The sequence below is a fragment of the Chrysoperla carnea genome, chromosome 2, assembly GCF_905475395.1.
Source record: "Chrysoperla carnea chromosome 2, inChrCarn1.1, whole genome shotgun sequence".
In the NCBI taxonomy this organism is placed as follows: domain Eukaryota; kingdom Metazoa; phylum Arthropoda; class Insecta; order Neuroptera; family Chrysopidae; genus Chrysoperla; species Chrysoperla carnea.
The window spans coordinates 10,057,503-10,075,085 of NC_058338.1; the positions used below are offsets into that span (position 1 = coordinate 10,057,503).

A 17,583-nucleotide genomic window follows, 5' to 3' on the forward strand; every position below is an offset into this window, starting at 1 on the left:
AACTGGCAATTCATCATATGTAACTCCTGTTAATAATACGCGAGACACGTTAGAGCTAAAAGGTTCAATGATTTATAAATAAAAAAGTATTTTATTAATCCACTAATCCACTAATTTTGGGTCATTCTTTTCAGCTGCGATGTCCTTTTTACCCTATCATGGCTCCGCATTCTTGAAACCTATATGAGCTAGCTTAATTTTGATCACAAATTTGAAAAGAACGACCCAAATTAAGTAGGATTACACACTTGGTTTATTAAAGTTGGATTAAATTTGGATGTGATAGAGCAATATCAAATTTTTTTGGATTCTGATGACGTCATAAAGTTGAAAAATTCGATTTTTTTTATAACACAAGCAAATTTGATCCGATCTTATTGGAATTTTTTTTGAAACCCACTAATTTTGGGTCATTCTTTTCAACTATTATGTCAGTTTTTCGCTAACTATCTCTGTTGTGCTTAACTCCGATACCAGGGCTCTACATTCTGGAAACCTATTAGAGCTAGGTTAATTTTGATCACAAATTTGAAAAGTACGACCCAAATTAAGTAGGATTACATACTTGGTTTATCAAAATTGGATAAAATTTGGATGTGATAGAGCAAAATTAAATTTTTTGGATTCTGATGACGTCATAAAGTTGAAAAATTCATTTTTTTGATAAAACAGTCAAATTTTATCCGATCTTATTGGAATTTTTTTTGAAACCCACTAATTTTGGGTCATTCTTTTCAACTGTGATGTCAGTTTTTCGCTAACTATCTCTGTTGTGCTTAACTCCGATACCAGGGCTCTACATTCTGGAAACCTATTAGAGCTAGCTCAATTTTGACCACAAATTTGAAAAGTACGACCCAAATTAAGCAGGATTACACACTTGGTTTATCAAAGTTGGATAAAATTTAGATGTGATAGAGCAAAATTAAATTTTTTGGATTCTGATGACGTCATAAAGTTGAAAAATTCATTTTTTTAATAACACAGTCAAATTTGATCCGATCTTATTGGAATTTTTTTTGAAACCCACCATTTTTGGGTCATTCTTTTCAATGATGATGTCAGTTTTTCCCTAACTATGACTATTGTGCTTAATTCCGGTACCAAGACTCCACATTCTAGAAACCTATTAGAGCTAGGTTAATTTTGATCACAAATTTGAAAAATACGACCCAAATTAAGTAGGATTACACACTTGGTTTATCAAAATTGGATAAAATTTAGATGTGATAGAGCAAAATTAAATTTTTTGGATTCTGATGACGTCATAAAGTTAAAAAATTCGATTTTTTTTTAGAACGCAGGCAAATTTGATCCGGCAGTAATTTTAGAAATCATAGCATAACTACTGGAAATGATGAAAGTAGAAAATCAATATATAAATATATTTTAAAAACTAAATTTCCAATAAGTTGTTAATAATTATTATTGCTCCAATAGATTTATTTAATAACTACAATGGCACCGTTATTACATAGTTTTTTTTCTTCAAATAATAATATTTAGATTCAAATAATTATTACTTTGTATTATTTAAACATAAAAAACAAATCATTTCTGTATTTGGAATTAAATAACCATTCCATTCCATTGTGTTATTTCACAATATAATGGGACTTTCCTTAAAAATATTATACCAACTTACGTAATAAATATAACAGCATTAACCCAACATAACACAGCACACTTGTTTAAAACGATTTTTAATTGAGATAAACGGAAGTGTACTTTTAAAAATATAACTTTTTTTCTAATTCTTCTTCTAAAAACATCGTTTTATTTGTTTTAATTCTAAGAATTATGTGCATGCAACCATCCAACAGTAATTCACTCAACAAATAGGTTTACATAAATATTAATTTTACATAATTACGAGACGCAAACCCGTTGAAATATCAACACTACAAATATAGGCGTCGTCAGAAAAACAATTACGTTATTTTACATAGTTTTTGTCCTTTAAATGAAAAATGATTTTCCTAAAAACAATTACGGTGCACTGAGTTGCAAAAAAAATTATGAATAAATCTAACACAATTTTGTTTTTATCCAGAGGACAGTGAAATGTCGGATATTCACCGAAATTATATATGAATTCATATTTTTGTAGATTACCTTTAATTATTTCCGAAATATAAATGTAACAAGGTTTTGTTGTAATAATTACATGTTTACTTTAAACGGTTTATGTATTACCTTTAGGCTTAATTATTTGTGTGTGTGGGGGGGGGAGGGGCAACGCATAAATTAAGATTTTATAGACTTTAGGGTGATAGGGTGTTAGTTATTCCATTGCTTTGTTTCGGATTTACACTTTTCCAAAACACTCAATGATATTTAAAACGTTGATTATTATTAATATGATTTTTAAAGTAATTCATTTGAAACAAAAACATCGCGTTCTTATTTCCATTAAACTAAGGTTAATTTTAAGTAATTAGTTATAACTAAGTATTTATAGCAGTAGGCAAAGTTTTTTAAAATTTATGAATTTAAACATTAACAATTTTTTTTTAAATTCTTATTAATTTATTTGATAAGAAAAAATTAGCCAGAGTGATTTCGTGTCATTTGATTAAACAATTTGTTTGAATTCTAAAATTATTTAATTTTAGATACGAAACAATGACATGTTTTGTGAAGATATCAATTTAAATGCTGTTCTGATAATATTCGTAATTTTTATGAAATTATTAATAAAAAAAAAAACAAAGAATTGCGTAAACACTTTTACTATGATTAATTGAAACATTGTACTACTGTATCATAAAAATATTAAAAATGATAGTAAAAATTTAGCATAATATTGAATTATGAGAATATCGTTGTCAAAATTTTATTATTCTATGTAAATTCAATCCTCAATCTGTCAATCATTTTATTACGAATATGTAAAAATGATTAATGAATAAATTCGAATGCTATCATCATAAACATCACATCTTCATCATTAACTTTCTGCTACCTACTTCTAAATTCTTTCAACATGGCACACCTCTCTCTCAATAATTATGTATTTTCGTAGGATTTGTAAATTAATTTCTATTTTCAGGGAAGTTTTCTTTCTCATTAAACGTTTATTTATTTGATTCTATTATAATATTATAAAGAGTAAATTTGATTTTTGTTTGTTTGTTTGCAATACATAAACTTAAAAACTTCTGAACCGAGTTTAAAATTTCTTTCGCCAATATAAAGCTACATTATCATCAAGTAACATGCTCACACATACGAAGAAGGCTTTTGTCATTAGCTCTATCTCTATTTGTATATAGTATAAATGCGAAAGTAAGCATGTTTGTTTGTTTGTTTGTTTGTTACGCTTTCACGCTAAAACTAGTGAATGGTTTTTAATAAAACTGCACAGCAATATAACACATGAGATATAATTTATAATGATACATCAAAAAAAAAAAATAAAAAAATTGAAATATTAATTTAATTTGACATTACCATAAAGATTTCTGTAAAAGTAGTCATTTGACATAACCATAAATTACAGATTTCTGTAAAAATAGTCAATATAAAATATTTCACGGTCATCTTTTCTGATATACTCAATGAATGATTACGACTATTATACATTTAAAAAAAATAGAAAACCATACATATATTTTACCTGTGTAAAACAATCCTTACCATTATTTCGATTGTTATTGAAAGGGGATAAGCGAGAGTAATCTTCATCAATCTTTACTTTTAAACCCAGCGAAGTGGGTGGGTATCACTCTAGTATTTTTATAAAATTATATAAATTTATAATAAGACACATTTCCAGTGGTAGTTTAATCAGGGTGAAGTTCAGTAATTCTATGAATTAATTAAACAAATAAGGTGAGTTGAAAGAAATGAAACAAACACTAAATAACTTTAAAACTATAAGCAATACTTTTTTAAATTACGTAAAACAATTTCAAAACATAAATATTTGAGATATCCACTACTTTAATAAAAAACTGTGTATTCAGAAAATGTTTTGATTTCTTTTAATTAATTTTACAAATGAATACAACCTTCATAATAAATTAACAGTAATCATACATATATTGTTTTCAAACATTTCTTCATAATATTTTATAAATTATAAATTAGGAAAAAGTAAATTAATAATTAACAAAAATTTCTTAATATTTAAAAAAAACTAATTATTATAATTTAAATACAATACAAACAGCTTAATCAATATTATTACCAGTAGTTGATTAGAAATTATTGTATCATAAAAAAGTTAATAACTTTTTTAAGTATCATATTACTCTAGGCGCTAACAGACGTTCTGTAGACCCTAAAAGAATTTCTTCGATATATTTTTCAATATTTTTTTACATAAAATTGATTTTTATGGTATCAAACGCGACCGGTTGTTTAGTTCATTCCCCAAAGCTTTTTTTGCGATTGCAAAAACATTCATCCGTTCGATGCACAAATTTGCAGGTGTATAAGATAATGACTATTAAGTATCTAGTAACTTTTTGAAATTATGGAAACTCTTGTCATAAAAACTAACCGACGAAAAAAACGAACCGCGGGTTCGAATCCAGGCAGCGGTAGTACAGTGTGAGCAATTATAATTAATGGGGTGTTAAACTTGATTTCACTGTCGCTTCAATAAGAATAAAGTAACCGATTCCACCTACATCATAAAAATTTAATTGAATATTGGATGATGTTTAAAATAAAGATTAAAGAATGATATGGGTGGCCTCCGTCCGAAAAACAGAAGTTTAACGCCATTATTACTATATGTAAAAACTAACAGATTACAAGTACAAATTTTAATATAATCTATGTAAATCTAATCTCTGCCAGCACCTACACTAAATAACTTTTTTTTCTAAAGTGACGTAAATTTATTAAATAATATAAAATGAAATGAAATGTCTTATGTTTGATTGGTGGGACCTTTTTTTCAGTAAATTTAACGTGAACAATATAATAAAAAAAAAAGTGTTAATTTTATTTGATATACTTTATTACTTACACGACTTTCCATTTTTAATTTTTGTTGATAAAAATTATTAGAGCAAAGATTTCATTTAAAAAACAAAGATTATAAAAGAAATTTTTAAGTAAAAGTTTAATAACTACGATAATAATAAACGAAACTTTCTTTACATAATCATTGATTGAACAGGTAGCCTGTAGGTGTTGAAGTAGGCACGTGTGATTCAGGAGACATTTTAAAATCAAAACAAATGATTGACAACACTTGCTATTATCATTATCAAAAGCATACTTAAGAAAAAAACATCAATTTGACATAATTAAAATTTTTGTAAACTTTTAACGATATAAGTTTTTTTTAATAATATTTTTCTTTTTTGTTTTAGGTAAGTTTCCAAGGAAAATTTAATACTTCCTGTCGTCTTTAATATAAGTATATGAAAAATATGTAAGGTAACAGATAATTTAAATGTTTTATACTGGCTTTTTTTATGAAAACTATAAGTAATCATTTTCAAAATATTCCCATGTTTGGGGGTTTCGACCGTGGAACCTTTAAATAAGCATAAATTGAATCAATTTATAACTAACACGCATTTTGGTCGGATTATAATTTTCTCCAAATTAAAAAAAAAAAATTGTAACTTTGACTATTCTAAAGGTGTTGTATAGAAGGAAACAGAATAAGATGTGTGCCTTTGAAATTAACATTTTTCGTTTGAAACATGTTCCCCAATTAAATTTATTTTTCAAGTATGTCAAGTTAAAAAAGCATCATGTATGTCGGGCAGGCATGGGCAAACTTGGCTTAGAGAGGATACGCATACTTCTGTATCTAAAATACGAGTAAGACAGTGACAACCAAAAATACACAGAGAGGCAACATTTTTTTTTACCTATCTCATTACTATAAGAGAAACTGAGATAGGTAGACCAGTCGTATACCTGTCTCGCTTACTCCTCTATGAGCAATGCGGACTTGGATAAAGAGACACACAATAAAGTTATAAATATGATGACTTCGACTTAAAATAACCCGCCCATGCCTGATGTAAGGTATAAAAAATCCATTCAACCTTTTTGCTAGACTTCTGTGTTTATATGTGTAACATAATTTTCAGCAACTATACTCTTGATTTTCAAATAATTTCTTGCATAACTCTCAATACATGAACATTTCAAGTATTTGAATAAAATTATTAAATGTTGAAGCTTAAAATAGTTTCAAATAACAAATTAGCATGCACACATTAATTGCACAGATTATATCAAAATTGATTTAGTATTTTGATGATTCATTAATTTAGTACATTTTAAATGTTTTATGATTGGCTTTGGGACTGTAGCCAAAAACTAAACATGATAATTGTTTGTTTGGTTTTGATGTTTGCTAATATACATAAAATATATTCAAGCGAAAGATTAAAAGAATTGTTAAGAAAACATCAGGAGCGTAGCGTATTTCATACCTATATATTCATACATGAGCGTAATCTATTCAACACGTTCAAATTTATATTTAAAAAAAGTGTAAAGGTACCCAAATACACGAATGTCTAAATTTAAAATGCAGTTTGTTTGTAAGAAAATGTTTACAAACCACGCGACTGTAAAATTCTAATAATAAATTAAGAAAATTTTGAATGATTTAAGAGCCAATCTTGATTAGCTATTATAAAACATTTATAGTCCAGGATCTATTGGCTGTGCTTTTTCATATTATAGTACTGGTTTCAAATGAACTAATTTAGAGAAATGAGCAAATAACATATAGCGAAGCATTATTTAAAGAGACATAAATTTTGGTCTTAATCTTCGGAACAGTTTAAAAATCTACACATGTTTGAAGGCGATGGAGATAAGGGTACATTTATCTTTTTTAAATATATTAAATTTGACAGAGATTGAATAGAAAATTCTATCTACTGTTTTCTTTGCATTCTATAACAAGTGAAATTTACAAAATTTAAAAAATCCCCGATAAATTTTTCGGATTCGAAACCCTAAACTCGCACTCGAAACATAGCTAAGAACACCCTCCGTTAATTAGCTTTCAAACGAAACCAAATAAATAATCGATTCATCCGTTTAGGCGCCACGATGCCACAAACAGGCAAACAGACACACACACATAGCGGTCAAATTTATAACACCCCTATCTTTAAGCTCGGGGGTTAATGATTCACTTTTAATAAAGACCAATTTTGTAATGTTTCTTTAAGTCATACAACTTTTGTAAAAAAGCTTCTCTTTCAGTATAACAACTTTCTTAAAGTGTTTTTTATTCCCTTGGATTAAAATATACTCAAAAAGTCAAATTTTGTTTAAAAAAAAAGTTCGGAAATAATAATAATCGTAATGAAAACTGGATACTTATATCCTGAAAATTATAAGCTCTATTTTCTTTGACTAATCGCTCTTGGACTAAACACCTACATAAAAAAATTTTCAAGGACTTTACAAAAATAGGTTATGTAGAAATACTAATAACATATTTATATTATTTTTTTTCAAAAATAAATAACAAATAATAATATTAATTAAAAAATATTTGTTTTATTGTGTTTTAGATTTAAATAATTATAACAATTAATTATTAAATGTTGTAATTTATTATCTGTAGGTGTCCGTCCAAGTCCAATCTTAAACATTTCAAACTAAACAAACATGTGTTTCTTTTAAATTTTACATGTTAAATAAATAATGTAGCACATTTTTTATAACTATGCACTTTAGCTTCTTAGGTTGTTTCGTTTATTATTTATTGTTTCTACTTAATTAATGGTACATCGTTTAATAATTGCACAAAAGTATTTTCGTTTGTTTTGACCTAAAATGTTTAGGCTGTTTTCTTGCCTCAATATGGGTGATTCCATGTGTTTTTGACACTATATTTGACATTTGGTTCCACATTCATCCCTCTGTAGTAAAAAAACTGTGCTCATAAATTTTTTGATATATGATTTATTTAAAAAAATGCAAATGTGACTGACAATACATACAAAAGTTCACTACAAAACATTAATTCAGTTGGTTAGGGCGTAACCAATTCCGTCCGCGGTATGCATAGGGTAGCGGGTTCGATTCCCGCCGTCGCAACAAAATTAATTTAATTAATAGTTGTGATGGGCTGGTGTAGTGCATGGTATATGCATGAAGGAGGTGCACCCAGCCTCTGAAATTGAGGAGCTGATAAATGACATTTCAGCGAAAAGGTGGTAAAACACATATATGGTATCACAATGGGCTCTATAGCCCATTGTGATAAAAAAAGTGTGTCCTTTGTGGACAGCCTTAATAACCTAACCTAACCCAGCTCAGAAAACACATCAATAAACACTATTATGAAAAATCGGACAGTTTTTTTTCTAGATAACGTAACTGACGCCTTTGCGATCTTTGATTTACAATATTTTACTAATCGACGTTAAGCTGGTTAATCAGCAAGTTTTTTTTACCTTGATAACGAAAAAATAACAAAAAAACTATATAAGATTAAAGAAAATTTGAAGAATTAAAAAAAATAAGTCTGATAAATGATAAAAAAAATTGAATAAATATTGTATATCAATTTTCTTGTGAAAAATTTATTAAATTCCATTTCGACTTTTTGTTAAAAATACTCTTAAATCAAATAAAATATCTTACAAATTTATCTATTGTTTTTTATCATGAAAACATTAAGAACGATACAAAAAATTGTTTTGCTTTACGAAAGGAAAATTATGTGAAGGAGTTTTCTTTTATGTGAATTATGATAATCAGCTAAACGGAAATTGGAAACCTTCTTATGTCAAAGACACACACACACCAGTACATAGAAAACGAATGAATAAATTTTTATTAAGTGTACAACTGACTTCTTACCTCCTAACATAAATTCACAAGAAACGAACAAAAAAAAGCTTCATTTCTCTTGTATTATAAGCCTATTGAAATATATAAATAAATAAAGCGAAATAAATTTCGTCGAAACAAAATATTAAAGGCTTTTCTTTTTATAGAAAACAAGTCGGCAACAGACTTATATCTCGAATGTACACGCAAAAATAATACTAGAATATTACATTTTGTTTGTTCCATTTTGCTTTTTTTTTATTCATTTTATAACCCTAATAATAAACTAAAGAAAATGTTGGTGTCTATTCTCACTCCCACTCCCACTACTACTGTTACACTTCTACGTCTATTGAAAGTAAACATTCGAGTTAAGGTGGTTGGGTATGGTTTATGCGTATTACAAAAAACATTCTTAAATGTATAAAGTTTTCACATTATTTAAAAAAAATTATGTGTTTGACCTAAATATTTGAATTTTGCAGTTATTTTACAATCGGTATCTGTTATTTAGTTTAGAAATAACATTTTATTCTTATTCGCTTTTGAGATTTTATGTTTTTTGTAAAATTTACTGCCTACAGTATTTTAAACCCCGATACTCTGTATGCTGATGTCAAAAAATAGTAACTACCTAGTTATGGAATAATAAAAAAACTTATCTTATGATTGAAGATAGTATTACAAAATTAATTAAAGTATTACAAAATTAATTAATCAAAACTGAATGCGAAATATAATATAAGTGAAATTTAAGAAATTTAAAAACCCCCGACAAATTTTACGTGTACGGAATCCTAAACTCGCACTTGAAACATAACTAAGAACACTCTCCGTTAAATTACGAAACCGGTTTATCCGTTTAGGCGCTATGATGCCACAGACAGATAGACAGATACGCACATAGCGGTCAAACTTATAACACCCTTTTTTTTCATTCGGGGGTTAAAAATACATCAAAAATTGGATTGAAGAAACCTCGGATCTCGGTTTTTAATTTGTAGTGTAGGAATAATAACGAGATATTGATTGTCGATACCAAATTGATTCAAATCTATGTGACATTGATCCCTCCAAATAAAAACTGTCTCGAAATATAAATACTCGAGAAACGAACCACCTTAAGAACGAAAATAAACATTTATTGTTGCTGTCTCATTTAAGCCATTTTAAGAAAATGGTATACATAGTTGTGTATTTTATTGTCTTATTTTTGTTTTCTGTATATAAAAAAAAATCTACCTCTCCTTTTAGATAGAAATAAAAAAAAGAAACTTTCTTTAATTATTAATTAAAAGACTAAATTTGTGTTGAATACATTTATTTGTCAGTATATAAAAAAAATGTCCCTTACTTTTTTTTTTTATAATTTAAAATTAAAAAAACTTCAAAGTTAATTAAATTTAATGAATTTTATTAGGGTAGTTTTTTTGTAAATAAACTTTTTTTTCAACACGCGATAAACAACCTGAAGCAAGTTGTTTAAGGGTGACATTTGATGGGGAAAGTAATAAAATACGAAACTGTTTTAATTCAAAACTGTTGAACATCAATCAATTTCAATGTTTTTCACTTTATTTAAGAACTAAGAATTAAAAATTATTATTCGCTAAGTACAGAACCGCTTTTAACGCTCCTCGCGTTAATACTTACCACTTGTATACCGTTTCTTTTTAATTTGATTTCAAAAAAAATTAAAATTTAATTTAATTTGGCATTACCATAAATTACAGATTTCTGTAAAAATAGTCAATATAAAATATTCCACGGCCATCTATTCTGATATACTCAATGAATAATTACGATTATTATGCATTTAAAAGAGTAGAAAACCATACATATATTTTACCTGTGTAAAACAATCCTTACCATTATTTTGAGTGTTATAGAAAGGGATTAAGCGAGAGAAATCTTGATCAATCTTTACTTTTAAGCCCAGCGAAGCCTGTGGGTATCACTCTAGTAGAAGTCATAAATGTTTCCGCTAATGTCGCTGAATTCGGTTGTACACAACGAATAGAAATATTTTATCGTTGAAAAAGGTATCTAAATCAGTTATTTGAGTAAAAAGTATTTAGTTATGTTCCATATACTAATTTTATTAATTTAATAAATTTTCTTCATAAAATAATTGTGAAAATCGTAGTTAATCAATTTTGATTTGATTATAATTTTATTAGAATTTTCAATTATGAATTACTTATATATTATTTTATATATTTTCTTCATTCATTAGTTTTCACTGTTCAAACAGAACCCTCTGTATTAATTATATTATGAATAAGTAATTTTCATTTAAAATTTTCTTCTATTTTATACTGATTCAATTTAATTTAGTTTTCAATTTAAAAAGCAAAAAAAAATTGCTTTAAAAATTTATACATTTTTTCCTTAGAAAATCCTTGAAAACAGTAGACTATGAAATTCTATAATTCGTTTTGCCTGCATTTTGAACGAATAATAAAGATAAGATTTCGTTATCGTCGAAAATTGAGGATTTAACCGTGTTTCAAGGATCGAATTTATGAATATGACATATTTCAGTTTCATATTTTTCGACATTTTATTTTTGTTATTGTTGCATATAATAAAAAGTTAAAACTATTGACAAATGAAAAAATAAACAATTGAAAAAATGGATTGATATTGCGAACAAAATCAGTTTTCAATTCATTACAGGCTTCCTAAAACAATCTTTACAATAGCAAAAACTCGATTTCCATAGATCGGTCGTCTAGTCACGATTATATCCCAATTTTATTTCCTACTATTTGATAATAAAACTGATATCCTTCGGTTCAAATTTAACAGTTATTATTTCTAAAGCAAAAACCATTTAAGAAAACTATCCTTTAAACAGTTTAAACAAAGAAAGAAATCTCTGCAACCAACACCGAATTATTATATTAAATAGAAATTTTCCACTGTTCTGCAAGGAGATGGTACAAAAAAGAAATCTAAATAAAATTTTATGGGCCTGATTAAAATCCATCTCACGTCATATTAACTAATTTTATTATGCGTAAAATTCTTTTTATTATACATAAATATAAAAAAAAAAGTTTCTTACAGTTACATAACTGATTATATAATCAAAACTCATACCATTAAAGGCAAAAAATCACAGTAAAAATTAGATTACTAGAGTGAGAGAAAAAAATATAAATAAATTTGAATAAACAACGACAATTCAACAGAAAAACACAACGGTGAATTTTAAATTGAAACTTGTTGTGAACGGCAACGGAATAAAGTTTATAGTCGCCTTTGGCCATCAAGAGTTAACGGGACATCAATACTTTAATTAACAACTCTCATCAGACTCAACTCAAACCATACAAACCAAATACAACATAAAACAAATTATAATAAAGATGACTTTCTTGTGCCAGGTCAATAACTTTCTGATAAATCGAATTATTGTATTTATTTTATTGTATTTGAAGTGAAACTTCTTTACGGGCATCACTCAGAAATACAGGAGAGTGAATCGGAAAAAAATGTGACGTGATCACCTTGGAGTGCTACGAAACTTTAAATAGGTTAAAAACTGTAAATAGGTTGAAAAACTGAAAAATTCACGAAAATAAATAAAATTATAATATGTTATTTATGTTTTAAATTTAGCGTGAGGAAAATGATCATAACACGAGTGCTGGCGGGTTAATTCATTATTTAAAATAAAAACATTAAGATATAAAATTTTTGATTTTGTTTTTCGGATTAAAAACCGTAACTTCCTAGCAGGAAGTGAATAACATAAAAAATGTACAGTTGTTTTTAAATGTGATGTTTTATGTTTTATGAATGCCCCAATGCAATGTGTCACGAGGTGCTTGCTTGCTGACTGCCGGTGAGGTGAAGAACCCAACCAAATTAAATAACAAATATATAAATTATTACGTAATATTTATTATACATTCAATACATGCTGAATGCTTTACATTAGTTTAGTTTGTAATCAATTGATTGATCATCAGAGAAGAGAAACAAAAAACTTGATTTCAGATAAAAAATAATTTTTGTGACCTAATTTGAAAGAATGTTTTGTTTTTGTTTGTATTTTTTATTTTTTTTTTTTATTGAAGGTTGTAATCAATTTTTATTATTGCAATAAAAATAATTTATTTTTCCCACAAAAATTGAAATTGATTCTTTTGATGTATAAGCAAATTTGATATAAATCTATTAGGGCAAATTATTATGCAATTAGAATATAATAAAGTTAAATATAGGTCAAATCTAATCAGATTGATGTATTGAATCGGAAAATTATGATAAATTTACTTGATTTTCATACTAAAGTTAGTTGCATATCATTTTCTAAGTAGCCTTTATCAGTAATTCCCTTTTTGTTGTAGTATTAAAAAGTAAATGTTTAAATGGAATAAAGTTCATATTTAATTCTCTTAATACATACAATATTTTTCGAGATTATACTTTAAGTAGTTTGTATGGAACTCGGTAAGGGTAACATTTTAGAGAACCATAAAGAAGAAACTCCATAATAATAGTTTCTGTCTATGGTCGTTGTGCCATGTTATGATAGAATATTTAAAGAGTAGTAAAACCTACACATTTAAGATTTCCTGTTTTAAAAAACTTAACTAGTTTTATATAGAGCTATCACACTAAGTTTGGTTGACGATTTAAAAACTACTTTTATTTTTCCAATAATGGCCATCTGTTTCTCATCAAGTTTGTAACCATTTAAAATTATTTTATATAACAACAAAAGTATGATGTCTATACAAATGCGTAAAACTACATTTTTCTCAATAAAAATTCTGTAAATTCTAGTAATACAGTTACTGATTCAATTCTCAAATATCAAAATTTCAGTTGAATGGTAAAAATCTTACAAGTGTAAAAATTACTCTCTTTGATTTACTTTAAAAGTCTTTAAGAAAAAGGAAACAAATACCTTAAAAGTAATTCCGATTTTAACAAATTATTTACTTCTTTTCTTAAAAGCCTGAAATATTTTTTATTTGAAATAATTATCGATATTATCTCAATACTATTCAAATGTTCACAAATCTAGATAAATATGGTGGGAGCGCAAATAAATACATTTGAATAGCAAGATGTCATGTAAAATATAATTTATATGCGTTTCCACCATTTATTTCATGGGTTTAAATTTTTTGATTCGGAACCCTCAAAAACATTTTGTAATGGACCGAATTGTGAATTTAAACTCTCCTTGCATCCACTTGAAGACACACAGACAATTTCATCAAAATCAGTCCATTCGTTTAGGGGGAGTTCAATTACAAACACACGCGATGACGGTGATGATGAAACAAAGTTGCCATTTGCATAATTCACTTCTGGATTCAATGTTTTATAAATAATTTGGATTTCTAAGACGGTCAATGCTTCTACAAGTTTATGTCGTTAAAAACTACCTCTTTGCACAATTTCGTTCAAAATTACTTTTAGTCTCATATCGTTGGAAATATCTTAAGTTCAGTGATGTTGGACTACCTTATAACTTCGCCTAGACAAATTTTTAGCTATAAAAAATAATTCCAGAAAATGTACGCTAGCTTCTGAACTATTAATAAGATGATAATTGCATAACAAAGGCGCATTCAATGTTGAGTGCTTTTACTTATAGTTATATAAAACTCGGAGGAAAACTTTTTTATTTTCTCTAAGTTCAATAAAAGCTTGTTCCATAAAATATTTTTAAATTTACAATCGCTTAAAAGATCTATCTAAGTATCAACTATCGAGCCTTGAACACATTAATCAAATTCCCGCTTGATCAATTTTTGTAGACGATTTGATTATTATTATAAAGAAATGTATTCTTATAAAAACTATTATGCAATTCATATTTTTAATACGTAATAAAGATTAAATAATAAAAAAAATAGACATTCACGATTTGTATTGCGCTTTAAAGATGATGTTAACGATATTATTATTATTATTACTTATACTCCTACTTGTAATGTAAGTAATATAATGCAATGCTTGGCTACAATCGTTAGTTACGTTGCTTTGATTCTCGTTCGTTCTTTATAATTTTTTAATTAAAAAGAAATAAAAGTTATGAGCATTAAATTTTTTTATGCGAAATTATTCATAAAAAGAATAGATTTATATCAGTTATTAAAATAATAAAAAGAGATAATACGTAGATATTAGATATTAGACATAATCCACTCATCGTAGTCAAAAAAAGGAGTTAACCTCGGAATCTTACGGAATAAGCAGAATATTTGTACAAACTTTTATTTTGATAGTACAAATGTTCACGTGTCAGCGTCCTTAAATATCCAAGGTCAAGGGTTGCAAAAATCGGTTTTTCGATAATATCTCGTTTTCTTTGGCTTCAAATGTATTTAAAACCTATAGAGGATAAAATTCTTTGAGAGAGAGAGAGAGAATAGAGGAGACCTTTTTTATATGTTAAACTGTTTTTTAAATAGAGCAAAGAACGAAACGATATTTTCGGAGTACTTTTCAGTGAAAGATTGCATATACTACGAGCATTAGAATACTTGATTATAATAACTAGTTTATAATAACTGCTACAGCAATTATTTAAAGCCAGTACCGTCTCCAATAAGAAAGGTTTCCAAACCGAAAACGACACTAAAATAATAGACTGGAATTCACGAAGATATTTATAGCTGACCGCTCAACTTCTGCGTTCTCTATTTCACAAACCGTTCAACGTATAAAAAAGGTTTCAAACCAAATTTGAAAATAGAATTTTATCCTATACAACTTTTATAATAAATGTAAATACAATTGAAGGAAAAGAAAGAAGATATTCTCAAAAAACTGTGACCTTTGCCCTTGAATATCTAAGGTTGCTGAAACCTCTCTATATGTGATTTTTGTGAAAACATTTGTACCATCAAAATAAAGGTTCGAGCAAACTAGTAGTAGAGAACTCATTTAAAAAAAAAAGATCGTGATCTCTAACAAACTTGCCCCCCCCTTTTGTTTATTGTAATAGGTCTTTCCTAAAATCAAATAAAAAATATTTCTGTGCTAAAATTGTGAGAAGTAGTTCAGCAAAATGACTGGACTATAGTGAGTTGAGCTGAGATTGATTGTGAAGTAGTATCATCGTAAAAGAAGGTATTATGACAATCTTTTGATAGTAAGACGAACAAGTGAGTGTATCTTTTAGCTACATAACGTGTGCTACGTAATATAACTATGTAGTACGTAGACATAGAGCTTGTTTAGTTAGAGCGCAGCCAGTCAGCGTATAAAAATTATTGTAATATTTGATGTGTAATGTAGTGTACAACTTGGCGTATGGTTTGATGCTTATTGCTCTGCTTACATTAGTAAGCACTGTGCACTAGCTTTTTATGTTTTATGATTTTAATATCAACCAGAATGAGTACTAACAATAACATATAACATTCAAGAATCCGTAGCCAAATTCCACACGAATCTTTAGGTTCAAGTCCTGTGATCGACCATCTCAAAGAATACATTGTGATAATTAAAAGTTGTACCTGCCTTATTATTCAACTAATTGCCATTTTGTCAAATAGATGTCTATCAATATTTATTATTTTCAATGGAGGTTGGAGCCCTTTTATAAGCACAGGACCATGGGTTACATCCCAACAAGCCCTTAAGTAAATCCGACCTTGTCACTGATACCTTATTCAAGGAAGTGTATACCGTCTTATCTGTACATATGTGACAATCACCCTTCTTTAGAGTAATCCAGTTTTATCCGGAAAAGCTACCCAGATACAATAATATCTTTGGGAAAAATCAAATTTTCCAAGAAAATCATATATTCCTTAATTCATGTTTTTTTTTCCATATTGATAAAAATTTTTGATCAAGATAACACAATAAATTTTTGATAAAAGAAACATTTCGAATACTTTCCATACAAAATGTATTTTTTTTCCATCATACATTTTTAATAACCGAAAATTTATGATATTCGAATGTAGAATATTCTTTAAGTAACGAGTTACATTTTGTAATTCCCAATAGAGCCGTGTATACGGCTGTTTATTTATCCCTCGGGAACGAATATTTTACATTTACTATGACAATTTTCAAAAACCATAATAATTGTTTTTGATATTCCCTTGAGTAGATGGCTTAGAAATACCATCCAGACAGTATTAGTTACCATTTAAGCAATTAGTTTTCATTGTTTTTCTCAGTAGATTTTTTGCAATAAAGTTGATTTTCTTCATGTCTTGACAGTTTTTATACCATGTATATATGTAATATACAAGGTATACTAAGTTTAGTCCCAAGTTTGTAACGCTTAAAAATATTGATGCTATGAACAAAATTTTGGTATAGGTATTTATAAAATCACATAATTAGTCCATTTTCGGTTGTCTGTACGTCTGTTTGTCAACACGATAACTCAACAACGAAAAAAGATATCAAGCTGAAATTCTACAGCGTATTCGGGACGTAAAAAGTGAGGTCGATTTCGTAAATGAGCAACATAGGTCAATTGGGTCTTGAGTTCGTAGGACCCATCTTGTAAACCGTTAGAGATAGAACAAAAGTTTAAATGTAAAAAATATTCTTTATAAAAAAATTACCAACTTTTGTTTGAAACATTTTTTCGTAAGCATCACTGTTTACCCGTGAGGGCGCAAATTAAGCGTAAATTGTTTAGTAAATGTTATATGGGGATATCAGTTATAAATAGAGCAATCAACACTGTCTATACATGGTATTTCAACAATTAACTCAGTCAATTGTTTGTTTTCATTTGTTTTTTATATAAAATAACAGAGCGAGCATCTTCGATAAGTTAAGATCGTAGTATGTATAGGT

General features: G+C 27.5%; 1 protein-coding gene across 4 annotated transcripts in view; it reads left to right on the top strand.

Annotated features, from left to right (window-relative positions):
• LOC123294168 (pumilio homolog 2-like) overlaps positions 1-17,583 on the top strand; it is a 396,258-nt gene that overhangs the window by 361,077 nt on the left and 17,598 nt on the right. The window lies entirely within an intron of this gene.